Genomic DNA, 13,912 nt, shown 5'->3' on the forward strand with positions numbered 1-13,912 from the left:
TGTGTCTCGAGCGCCTTGCAGCATGTGTCTTGCGGCTGCTTGTACTTGGTCGTATGCGCGCGCTCCCTGTCTAACGCCTGCGGGCAACTCAATCCATTGTTATTTGCATTTCTTTGCCCGTGATTGCCGACTATTCAGCCAGTCAGTCAGTCAAACACATATGTTGCTGTTGTTATTCTTCTTTGTGTGCCTCGCCAGCACAAGCGTCTTGCAGTGAAAACTCTTCGATTACTCATACAATTGCTTGATCGGCAGTTCGATCGCACATGCGATCTTTGATCTTCCCTACCATCGACGTTCGGCGCGCACTTCACTTTGTGGGCTTATATAAAAGCGTTAGTCTGTATGTGTTTACTTGTATTTTTCACTTTTCACTGCCACTTGATTGGCACTGGATTTGTATGTTTTCTGCTGTTTCCCCCTCGTTTATGGTTATTGTCGGTATTTTTCTCTATAAATATTTGTTATAGCGAAAAGCTCAACTTTCTTCGTGTTATGGTATTTTTTTTTATTTTTTACCTTATACTTCTTACTTAACTTCGACTCTGCACTACCTTTCGTACACTTGAATGGTTTCTTGTCGTATTCTCGTTCTTTTAATTCTTTTGTATAAAGTCTCATCAATAAAGTTCGTCATAAGCTTGTCTTACTCATGTCAAACCAACGTTTGCTCCTCGTATTTTTCTGTGGTTTATCGTTTAATACTTCAATACTAGTCTATACAGAATACAATTTTTTTCCTTTGTAAATTTTGTTAAATGTCAAATTGATATTTTAATGCCAAAGGCGTAACCTGAGACACCGATACTCAAATATTTCATACACCTGATCAGTGAATTGTGAATGACATAACCTGAAGAGCAAAAGTTTGAATTAGGGTTGCCAGCTTCTAGCAATAAAAAATAATTTCGTTTGATTCCTAGAGGATTAATTCGGATTCTCTTGATCCCGAAGCCGATCTCCAAGAGATTCATTGTTTTAATATTAAATACAAAGATCTAAAACATAGCGGCTTCTCAAAAAGAGCTGTGTGAAAAAATTTAGACTTTAATTCAAAGAAAAAATCGAAATTGTTATCAAAATCTTATTACTTTTATCATAATCTGACAAATATAAAGCTTTAAGTCGATCGGACAAGCCATTTCGGAGGATTTTTCCGCGCCGACTCTGAAAACAGCGTTTCGAGAAGAACGCGTTTCAAGTTTTGGGAGCCGAACACATTTACTCAAAGAATTCTTACAAATACAAAAAGTTATTGAAATTCTTTTCGATATTAGTATCAGTTAGCTGGAGTCTTAGAGTTTGTATGTATCTATAATTAAAGCTCGTCGAAATAGGTAGAAGTTCGAAACATCAGTTCCAGACAGGTTTAATATATGGAATGACTCTTAATCCTTTCTTTTGAGCACCTAATTTTTTGGTAATATTCCTGGGTACTTGGTTTTGTTTTGTGTTCATAAAACTGAGAAACTCGTTTCATCAGTTCCAGAGATATAATATTTTAGGTAAACCTTGTGATCCTTTAGATTGTATACCTAATTTTTGGATAGTATAAAGGATCTAGCTACTCAACTAAGCTTAAGATCATGAGTTGACTGAAGGCAGATCTCTCTAACTTATTTTAAAGAATTACCTGGTTCCATTACTCTGGAAACCTGGGTGCCACTTTTACTTACGACTAAACCTTTAGCACATCCCACAATGCAATAATAATATCAAACTTCTGCCAAAACTATTCACAAAGTGGCAACCACGCATCAATTTACTCACCCCAACACGCCGTCAAAGCGTAAAAACACTTTTCCTCTGAGCCAACATCACGACATTTTAAGGCGCTTACAAGCGGCTTACATAAAATTTAAGTCACCAAAGCATGAATATCAAATGACATTTGCAACAACAAAACAGAAGCGTATACAAATAAAGCGTTGCGCAGTTCTTAAGCGCAGCCACCATGCTTTACTCTTTAGACTTTACTCATTCTTAAGGCTTGGATGCGTCGCATAGCCGCGAGCGCCGACGACACTGACAGCCAGAACTAAATGCCAAAAAGTGTAAGGCGCAACAAAGTTGCCAAAGTAACACGAGGCGCGGCTGATCAGGCTTCGTAAACTTTGTTTTCTTGTTTCTCAAAATATAAAAGTTACTATGCTGGGAGTAACTTGAGCGCGAATTGACAGTTTGTATTGTTTTTTGCTCTATTTTTACTCTTATTTAGTTTCGCAATTCAGGAAAATAGGTCAGAAGTGGTTCTCGGTTAAAGAACACGCTTACAAAATTGCTTAAGTAGTTTTACAATTCAAATTTATAAACTTGTGTACCCATGCGCAATGCATTGCAAAGGAAAGAGTGCTTTGGACAAGTAAATATCTCCTAAGCTGATAAAACATTCAAAAGTGAGGATGCTAAAGAATGGTAATTAGAGCGAAACACAGTCAAAGCTACAACTTCAAAAGGAGCTTGGTTCAATCGAAGTTTCCGACCTATGCCAATAAGTTTCTTTGTATTAGCGGCTGCTTCACGGCATTAGTACAAGATAAACGTTGCCAGTTTATAATATTACGTCTCTATATTTTATAGGCCATATGCTTTTTTTCTTGTCACGGTAAATCTATTGTATATGTTCAAATCGTAGAACACTCGAACCAGTTTCGAAAATAGCACGTATTTGGATTTACATCCGGCAAAATATGGTATATTGTCAAAGACGGACATTTTAGTGCGGCGTACGTGATACCGTCCGAGACGTTTTTTACGTGGCGAGTTCCACGTTCGCTTTTTCATTTTAACTCTCGAATATTCTTTGGCTAACCAGAGCGTACTTGCTCTAAGACCGGAAGTCGAGAGCTGCTTGGGCTATATGTAAAAGAATCGTTTCTCGCCACTCCAAATTTAATGGCGATCAGAGAACTTTCCTCACTTGCGTGAACTTCAACACATGACTCAATCCTTCGGTTTAGAATCTTTCCGTGCCGTTCAATACTAAGCGAGCTTTCAGACATGGCGTACGTAGGTGATATTGATATCATTGGTCTCAACAACCGCGCCGTTAGTACTAATTGTATAAGGAAGCGAACCAAATGGGTGAGGTATTGAACGAGGGCAGGACGAAATATCTCCTGTACTCAAACCAACAGTTGTCGTAGTTGCTTGGAATCAGCATTACGACCAATAGCAACGTCGTCCTCTCTCGACGAACAAAGACCAAACCCTATAAGTCACTTATCATCCTCGCCCTACTATATAGTGCAAAGGCATAGACAATGACAACATCTGATGAGTCGGATTTGCGGAAGATTTATGGCCCTTTGCACATTGGCAACGGCGATGGCAAGATAGAGAAGGACCTGGCAACACTTGGAATCTCCAATTGGCGCCAAACAGCGAAAAGGAAGAAGGACTGGCGCACTTGTGCTCAATTTTGTCTTAACAATCTTTGGAAAAGTCTGGTCAAACAGGAGCTCAGTAGGTCTTATAATATAGTATATGGATGTCAAAAAAGATAACATGTCACGCAGATATCCTTTTATGGACCTCGACAAAAGTTCAGCAAATACAAAAATTATTATTGAAATATATGAATCACCCTGTACTTTTTATCTATCTAAGCAAGGCACGGCTTTTTTAATACTACAGTAGATAGATATAGATAGATTTTGTCTTCATTTTCGCGCATCTATGATATGCAATTATATATTTGCTTACTGAACGCCTCTTAGTACACATCTCATATAACGGTAATCTCTAGCAATGCATAAAATGCAGCTTTTTAGGGATAAAAAAATCCATTTTTGGAGAATATAGCACAGAAAAAACATATTTCTGTGGCGAAATTTGAAACCAACCCAAGTGCGACATTTCGCTCGTGATTAGTGCTACCTTACTTTTAAAATTTAGGTATTTTTCAAATTTCGGCTTCTGCTACAACTGCGCACGCTAGCGATGTGTGGCGATTTATTGCCGCCACTTGCGAAGAACTCTTTATTTTCACGTTTATTTTCTTCCACTTCATCTTTCTTTAACTGTATTTTACTTATTCGCACAGTTTGTTAAATAAACCGCAACAAATAAAATAATGTATAAACTGCTGGCATTGATTGTTTTGCCGCTTGCCGAGTGCATGCACGTCGCCGCAGCAGTCAGCTGTCAGTCGCGCAGCGCATGCGCCTGCACGCTTTACAATTTTTTTTTTCGCTGCTTCTTGCGCCATTTGACACGTGACATGGGATTTCACTTTAGACGTCAGCGCATATCATTTTTCCAGTGCGATTTAGACTTTAATCGCCTCAGCGCATGTAGCGAATGAATGTAGCGGCCGGTAAACAACGGAGGGGTGCTTAAAGCCAGCTAAAACTGATGAAGTGGCCACATGGAGTTGCTCACACACATATACATTATATGTATGTTTGCATGTAGCGCATATAAACTGTGGCAAAAACGGTATTGGGGGCACATGTCAGTCTGCGCACATCCGCGGCTCGCCAGCGAAGACACCAACCAACCAGTGAAAACGGCTAAGCGCTTCAAATGCAAAAAGGAAAAATACAAAAAATAGAAACGTCGCGCAGCCAATACGCCCAGCTATGTCGACGGCAAATGTAGTCCCGGGTGGTCGCCAGCGTTGATTGACTTGGCCAACAGCGCGCAACTTACATAGCATAGCATAGTACTACATGTGTCTCACTGGCAGCGTAGCGCGCCAATCATGTCCACTCCATGCCGCCGCCACTTGCTACTTGCCACGCTTGTGTTGCAAGCGCGCAGTTATTATTTGTCGTTTGTGCCTGCGCGTGCGCACTTGCGCATTGCACGTAAATTGATTTTTAATTGTCGCCATATTTTCATTAGTTCGCAGCCATAAACTCCACAAGCGCGCTCCAAGCTGCCAATAAACGCCTCATATACATAGTCATACTTGCAAACGTATGTACATACTTACACGCATATATGTATATGTATATCTACATACTAGAGCGCGCTTTTACCATAATTCCCACTACAAGCTGGCCATTTTTATTGTTGTTGCGCATTTTGCGCATTTTTATGGTCTTGACAGGCACAGACTGTCAACATAGACTTGTTATTTTTTGTTTTTTTTTTTGTTACTGTCTGTCATTGCTGCACGCGCTTCATTTTGCACATGCGTTTTTATTGCTATTTACCTATGCTTCTAATGACATTCGTTTATGCGCTCGTGAGTCGTTCATGTCTGTGTCTGCGCATGCGTTTGCGCCATCGTCGCACATCATTATCAGCGTAATGCAATAAACATTGCAATCGTCAACATTGTCTGCCTCGTAAGAAAGTTAATCTACCATTAAGATTGACAAGGCTAAAGCAAATAGACTTTTCCGTTTAATGAATATTGATGAGAAATACCGATACATTGTAGGCCGGTGTGCCGGTGTAGAACTGGATTAGCTAGACTAGCTTTGGGTGACATATTGCTATTTATAGGCTGTGTTGGTTGTTAAATAAGCGAGTTAATGGCGCACATGGTGAATGGATGAGTTTAATAGGTGATTGTGCTCGATCAGGTGGACACTTAGAAGCGCACTAAAAGCTCAATGAAAGCTCGAAGCTAAGAGAAGGTAATAGTATTAGCCCTAGTAGAAGAAAATCCATTATATTTGCATTAAATATACGGTTACGCACACTTCAGGCTCGTTACGGTGATTTGGTTAAGTCAAATTTGTATTTTTTCGAACGGTTAGGTTAGGTAATGTCGTAGGGTTTCTCCTAATCGTTGGATCTCACTTAGACAACTGTGCACGTTGGTCCTTTGAGTTACCCGTAAGCTCCTCAAAATGGATCACAAAATCCTCATGGATGTATGAAACGTTTGGAGCTCACGACAAATTTTTTAAGGAGGGTGATATAAATGCCAGCCGCCATCCTGATATTTAAATCTCAGTCTGGCAAAATCCGGACAAAGAAAACCTTACTTCATACAGCTTTGACGAAGATCGTCCGTCCAACAAAATATTTAGCTGCACCGCGTGTAAATCTTTTGGATCATTCAGAATACCTACAATTGCCGTGAGGTTGACTTTGCTAAGAGCAAGTAGTTCAGAGGACCTCTTATAGTTCACTGTGGGCCAGAAGAATCTCACAGCCGTCCAGGCTCTATTTGCTGGTCAGCGATTGGCGAATTCGCAGGAGCTCCATAGGTCCAGTGCTAGAAAAAAGTACCAACTTGCTTCCAATTGAATGAAACTGAGGTAAGGAGTCCTTTCTAGCAAGACTTTGCAGTCTCTGACAATTACGGTGTGACCAGCCATCCAAACTAGTCTACGGAGAGGGTTTGATTCTATTGCTAGTGAGGTGATCCACTCCTTTACTAATTTTGAGTGCTCAAAGCCCTGCTATCGGAGTGAACGCACACTACTCTGAGGAAGCCCACACACAAGAGCAGTGCAAGCTCAAATATAAGAGTGAATACACTACCCTCTGAGGAAGTCTGCACTGCGGAGCAGTACATCAGCATGGTCTGGTAGTCTGAAGTTAGAGTTGATGGAGAGTTCACGACAGAAGACTCCATCTCTTACCTCTTGAACTCGATTCTTTCGTAAAAACGCTTACGCTTCACTTCTTCATGGTTTCGCCCGCCCATAAACCGCTTACAATTGTGTGAGCAGAGAAGGAACCGCCAGAAGAAGGTTCCGCAATGAAATGATCTAGATTGTCAGGAATGCAACTGAATTAGTGTAGTAGTTTAATGTGTCCTGCTCGGTACGACCAACTGTTTTAAGTTTAAAAGCGTTCTTCATGGCAAAGAATTTGGTACCACAAATACGGATAGCGGCTTAACTAACTCGGCTTTACTGAACGCCCTCCACCAAACAATGGAGGGCGCATAAAACATTATTGCATTTATAGAGCCATAACACTATTTTTGGTGAGAGGCCCCAATTGATCTGGCTCAAACCATGTCAAGTGGACCCTAAAAATTTCGCTAAATCACCGATTTTGAAAATTAACACATCATTAGGTGAGGGATCAGACGTACACCTCGTGATATATCCTGATAGAAGATTCTACAGCAGTATAAACCGTATAAATCGTCTTCACTCTCTCCTCAATGTTTGCCTTCCATAAGAGCTTCCTATCAAGGATAAACCCTAAGTACTTCACTCTTTCCACCGTTTGAAGAATAGGGCCTCCTAACCAGGGCAAAATAACATCAGGCTTTTCCTTTTACAAGAAGTAGCTCCTCTCTATTCGTTCGCGTAGACAATCACTTAGGCTGCCTCGTTTCTCAAGTTCCTTCAATAGGTCGTTCACCACTAAAAGAGCGGAAATAAAGCTATCTCTATGTACCAGTTACCTACTTTCACACCAAACTACAGAACTACAGTATTTAGACCTGTCAGCAGCATCACCCAAATCTTCGACACACGCACACACATACCTATATGCTTATACATGTACTATAGATATATCTATGCCTCAACAATGAATTAATGAATGCGCCTTATATGCTCGTCAGCTTGATCACTTTCGAAATCAATCAATCGACGTTTCGAAACGATTTGGAATCACAGCAGGTTTCACAAAAATCAGCCGACTATTTATTAAGCGTTTTGTGATAATTAGCACAATTAGTCTTTTTTATTGAATGCTCAATTAAGACTAACTGTATTAATGGATACCGCTGAGCATGAAAAATACCGTTGTGTAGCGTTATTATATTTGCGGTGTTGTTGTAATCATCAATGCATTTGTTATTACAACAGACGAATTGTGTTTTTACAAATGACATTTGTACGTGTTGCCAAGTTGTTATACCCTGAACAGGCTAAGTTTGATACGAAGCTTGTAAAATCCAGAAGGAAACGTCGGAGAGCCTATAAAAAATATTTTCATATATAAATGAACAGTGTGAGAAGCTGAGTCGAGTTATCGATATGAAATTTTGCACAAATCCGTTTCTACCCAAGAAGCTGCTCATTTATCCGAACTGCCAATATCGGACCACTATAACCTATAGCTGTCATACAAACTGCACGGTCAAAATCAACTTCTTGTATAGAAAACTTGTTTCTTTGAGAAGATAACTTCACGAAATTTGGCATAATTTGTTGTGCAAGTCAACGCCGCAATTTCTGAGAAAATTGTTCAGATCGAACCACTATAGCCTATAGCTGCCATACAAACTGATCGGTCGAAATCAAGTTCTTGTATAGAAAACTTGTTCATTTGTGAAGGGCATTCTGGCTGCGGTGCAACGAAAATTAACGTTTTTTCTTGTTTTTGTTGTTTTCACAATATTTTCGTATTTCGCTTGCTGAGCTCAAGTCCCAGCGGCTTACAAATGTTACTTGTTAAATTTTCAAATTGACACTAATTAGCGGCTATTGGCGCTATTTTGTGTTGTTAGTGTTGTTGTTGTTGTTGTTGTTGCATTAATTACAAATGCAGTTATTTATATACGTGCATATGTATTTGTCGTTTCTCATTTATGGTTTATAACGAGCGCAGCTTTATCTTACCCACATACGATACATGCATAGCTGTTAATTTATGTTTTTGGCGTAATTTTCATTTATTGCCGTTACTTAAACGGCGATATGTAATTATATTTATAAAGCACATTGTTTTTTTTTTGCCATAAATTCATTATTTCAAAAATAGTGCATTTTTTCCACCACTTCACTTTTGATTGACAGCTGTCAATATGTTTATCATCGAAAATAAGCACAAAATTGCATAAATTTACAAGGTGTTGAAATGTACGAGCTCGTATGCTTTATGAATTAAGCCGCCAAGCTTTTACCACATAAATATTTTGACATTAAGTGACAGCTATTGAAAATCGGAGCAAAACGTTCACTTAATTTTGTAATGGAATTGGAAATAAAGCACTTTTATTGAATGAGTGAAATGTTACACAATAATGTGTTTTTAATTGTTTTCGAAAATAATGCCAAAATCTTCAGCGTATTTTACCAACTCTACTCTTTGTTATGTTAAGATTACTTAAGCTGTTCAACGCAACATCTCAAAATTTAAAGTGCGGAGTGGCTAAGAAGTGGTCACGGTTGAAATCATGTATGTATTATCAGTATCTCCACCTGGTCTTTCCAACGGAATCGAGGTCCTCCTCTTCCTCTGCTTTCCCCGCCGTGTACTTAGGCTCAAAACTGCATCGAATAGGCTTCATACATTCGGACGACAAGACCTAGCCAGCGGAGCCGCTAACTCTTAATTCGCTGAACTTTACCAATGTCGTCGTATAACATGTACAGCTCATCTTTCCATCGACTGTAATATTTGCGCAAAGGACCATAAATTTTACGCAGCACCTTTCTCTTGAAAACTTGTAAAGCCCACTCATCTGATGTTATCATCGTCCATGCCTCTTCACCACATAGCAGGACGAGGATGATAAGTGACTTGTAGAATTTGATCAAAGCATTTGTTCGTCGAAGCAGAACTAACGGCGCGGTTGTTAAGGCCAATGATATCGATGTCATAGGCGTACGTCAACAGTTGTACGCTCTTTTAGAAGATTGTACCTTCTCTATTCAGATCTGCAGCTCGAATTATTTACGCCAGGAGTAGAATGAAGAAATCGCACGATGAGCAGTCACCTTGTCTGTCCCTTTGGTATCGAACGGTTTGGAGAGGTCCTTCCTCTCCTTTACGTAGCCATATTAATACTGCAGGGATACCAAATTTAGACACAGCGGCATAAACGCAGTTCCTTTTAGTACTGTCAAAAACAGCGTTGAAGAGGTGGTGTGTGTCGATTCTCTTTTCACGGGTTTTTTTTCAAGACTTGCCGCTTGTCGAATATTTGGTCAATTTACTGTCTTATTAATTGATTTTTCAGACCTAGAGCCACATTGATAAGGTCCAAATAGTTTGTTGACGATGAACTTTAATCTTTCACACAGTACGCTTGATGGAACCTTGTATGCGATGTTGAGCAGACTTATCCCACGGTAGTTGGCGCAGATTGCAGATTTTCCTTTTTATGGATTGGGCAGAGCACACTTAAATTCCAATCATCGGGCATGCTTTCGTCCGACAATATTATACAAAGACGCTGATGCATGCTGCTCATCAGTTCTTCGCCGCCGTATTTGAATAGCTTCGGCCGGTAATTCATCGACCACCGCCGCTTTGTTGTTCTTCAGACGGGCAATTGCTATTCGAACTTCTTCATGGTCGAGCAATTGAGCGTCTGCGCTATCGTCAACGATTGGGGAATCCAGTACACCATGTCCAGGTGTTATGCTGTCACTGTCATTCAGCAAGTTGGAGAAGTGTTCCCTCTATAATTTCAGTATGCTCTGGGCATCAGTCACAGGATCATCTCTGGTTGCAAGAGTATGATTCGATCTAGAAACCTGCTATTAGTCGCCGCTTTAAAGTCCTTACAGTTTATATATTTTATCCTATCATTCCGCGGAGCAAAGGTCACAATGAGACTCTTTCATATATTTCAACATTGTGCTGACATCTGGATTTAACTCTAACTTTTTTGGACCATAGATATTCCGATGTGCAAATTTCTTCTACAGGTTGGAGCAGGTCGACCTTTCCGTCATCTGCCTAGTGGATTCCATTTGGTAGCGTTTCGGATGATTGTGTCTGGTTCTCATCTCAGAATTCGTCCGAGTCAGCCGCATTTTCTTTTCAGAACTCTGGCTCACAGGGGTGTTTGGTTTGTACGTGACCATAAGTCCGTATTAGAGATGGTCACTGCCCAGAAAATGCGATGAACAGACATCGTTTTGTGAAAAATTGCAAAAATTTAGATGTCACAGGCCACGATTCCATGTTTCGCGACCACATGGTAGTGTGGACTTAATATACGTAGGAGTTATATATGTTTAGTTTGATTCGCCGGGTATTGATCGAGAACATTTGGACCATTTTGAGAGCACCGAAAGCTTGTAAGTAACATAAGGATTTCACATTTTTTTGTTCTACACCATGGACTTCCAAGTTTAGGTCGCTAGATTATAATATATTATTGTCCTAATAGTTCTCACTTGGCTCTCTTTATGATACGTATATTATTTAGCTTTAATATTTGGATATAGCACTAAATTTTGGTTAGGTTACATCGTACGGTTCATCCAAAAATCGATGCATCTCACTGGAACATATATTCGTCCTTGTTACCTACAAAGCCCTAAAAGTTTATCATAAGATCCTCAAAGATCGACAGAGCGCCTTGACACAAATTTATTGAAGCAGTTAGAATAAGTCCCAGCAACTACACTAGGTTTACCAGAGGTGTCTCTACCGAGATATTTCAGTCTGGTAAAAACTGTGTAATAGAGGAAGAAGTGGTAAGATTATTCCACCTTGCTTTCCTCCATACAGCCATAGCAAAGAGGGTCCGACAGAATAGAGACAGAAACAAAGAAAGCAGTGATTTATTTCTGGCAATGATAGTATGACCTAGAGGATTACCAGAGCCCTTATCTATAAATTCATTATAGTGAAAATACGTAGAGTTCCATCGAATCGCTTGACTTTCTTTTTGTAGCACAATTTATTTGCGCGCAATTATCTTCATAAAATGCATTCATGCAAATCGGCTAATTCACTGGCAATCAGCTGATTGACATCTTCATTTGCGACTCACCAGCTCCACTAATATATATGTATATGAGCTCGCATAGCACACATGTGTCAACAACAGTTGCAAGTCTAGCAGATATATGCAGAAAACAACAAATATAAGAACACCAAGAACGATAACAAATACAACAACAATGAGTAGGCTTAAGCAACCAAAGAAAACGTGTCACAAACAAAAGGCCACGGCTGATGCGCGTAGTAGCCCGGTTATCGTGGTTAACTAAAGGAGCACAACCGCAAACCAGTCGAGACACTCGTGGCTGCATTGCGCAGCCGTGCGGCCTTTGTGCCAACAAAGGAAGTGAGCCAATTGTTGACACGCCACACACCACACACCGCTGTGGCAACAATGCAAGAACACAGTGTTGCACGACTTGGCTGGCTGCTTGAAATTGAAATAAATGTTTGGAAAAAAACAGGGAATTTGTTGTATTTCATATGTAAATGGAAATGGTGCATGAAAGCGGTCCACAAATAATATGGAGTAACAGCAAACTGTGAACCAGTTTCATATTTACTTCTTTTTTATATATTTTTTTTCATATTTCATTTTTTATTTTTGTTCTGAGCTACGCAATGTGTGTCTTCTCTTGACTTATGGTGTGGCAAGCAGAATTTATGTGTGTGCATGTGTATGCATTGTGTCTTAAAAGCGGCACTACCGTTGTATGCTGTTCTTTGGCTCACATGTGAGCCGTCACCAGTTGTTACAAAACGCTTTAAACGGAAACAAAACTGGTACACGAGTATTTGGGGCAACGTGAGCCTACCGTGGCTTTTGTAATAAAAATTTTATGTTGATTTTTTTTTTAATTATTGCCCACAGCAGGTCAAACAGGTAGCAATGAAGGGCCTCCAACAGCAGGTATTTTAAATGGTTTAAGGTCTCCCTACAAATTTTTGGTAAATATAGAAAATTTCGCAAATAAACTTCATTTGATAAGGATTTGGGAACATTAAATATATTTCAAACATTTTTTATTTCATTATTTATACAGCTGGTAACCCTTTTCGAAAAAACTTTCACAAAAATTTTACTTAAATATAGTTAGTTGAATGTGCATATGCCCATGTTTACTATATTTCATAAAATTAATTTAATAAAAAATAAGATGAACAAGTGGCAACACTTTTCACAAATATTACATATTGTAATTACGCTTAAACCTTTTCATATTGTTATCCTACGTCTGTTTTATCAGTTGTACTTTAATTGTATGTTTTATTAATTTTCAACATGTGGCAACCCTCCTTTAATTTTTTCTTTAAATTTGAGTTTTCTAAAATTCCTTAGTTGATTTTATTTTGCAATAATTGCATTATTTTAATAATTATTAGTAAAAAAAAATTATACAGGTGGCAACTCTGCTAAAATATTTAAATTATCCTCAAATATCTTTTGCTGCATAGCCATATTGCAAAAATGTATTTATTTTAATAATTATTGGTAAAGAAAATGTATAGAGGTGGCAACACTGCAAAAAATATTTCCATTTTCTTGAAATATTTTTGTTGAATAGCCATTTCACAAAAATGTATTTTTTTAATAATAATTAATAAAGAAACTTTTTACATGTGGCAACTCTGAAAAAAAATATTTTAATTTTCTTGGAATATTTTTGTTAGATAGCCAAGTTACAAAAATGTATTTATTTTAATAATTATTGGTATAGAAAAATTTATGCAAGTGGCAACTCTACTAAAAATATTCAAAGTTTTCTCAAAACTCTCTAGTTGTGCTATATGTATGTATATCCATAAAACAGATAATATTTACCTTATTTTAGTAATTATTGGTATTTAAAATTTATACAAGTGGCAACTCTACTAAAAATATTCAAAGTTTTCTCAAAACTCTCTAGTGGTGTTATATGTATGTATATCCATAAAACGTTAGATAATATTTACCTTATTTTAGTAATTATTGGTATATAAAATTTATACGGGTGACAACCTTGCCTAAAATAATTGTTAAAATTTTTATGCAGTCAAATGATTTTATTGGCATACTAGAAAACATTATCTGAAAAAATTATTGGCACTGTTAAGAATTCAACATTTTCAAAACAAACCAGCAACAACAACTTCTTTCAATATTTTCGAGTAAAAATCTGCATATCTTTATAGGAAAAACAATAATAAAATTTATTTATCTGAGAGTTTCTCGCAACTTCTCGTAAATAATGAAACAAAAAAATATTTACACATACAAAGTCTAATAAAAACTCTCACGCTCTAATAAAATTTGTGTACACTACTTTTTTGTCACACTGTAAATTATTTATATAAATGTAATTTATTTTCAAAATTG

General features: G+C 38.2%; 1 protein-coding gene across 1 annotated transcript in view; it reads left to right on the forward strand.

Annotated features, from left to right (window-relative positions):
• Window positions 1–13,912, forward strand: part of LOC120777905 (protein TANC2) — a 141,677-nt gene that overhangs the window by 89,576 nt on the left and 38,189 nt on the right. The gene's annotated exons all lie outside the window — the stretch shown is intronic.

Source organism: Bactrocera tryoni, chromosome 5, assembly GCF_016617805.1.
Source record: "Bactrocera tryoni isolate S06 chromosome 5, CSIRO_BtryS06_freeze2, whole genome shotgun sequence".
NCBI classification, from domain to species: domain Eukaryota; kingdom Metazoa; phylum Arthropoda; class Insecta; order Diptera; family Tephritidae; genus Bactrocera; species Bactrocera tryoni.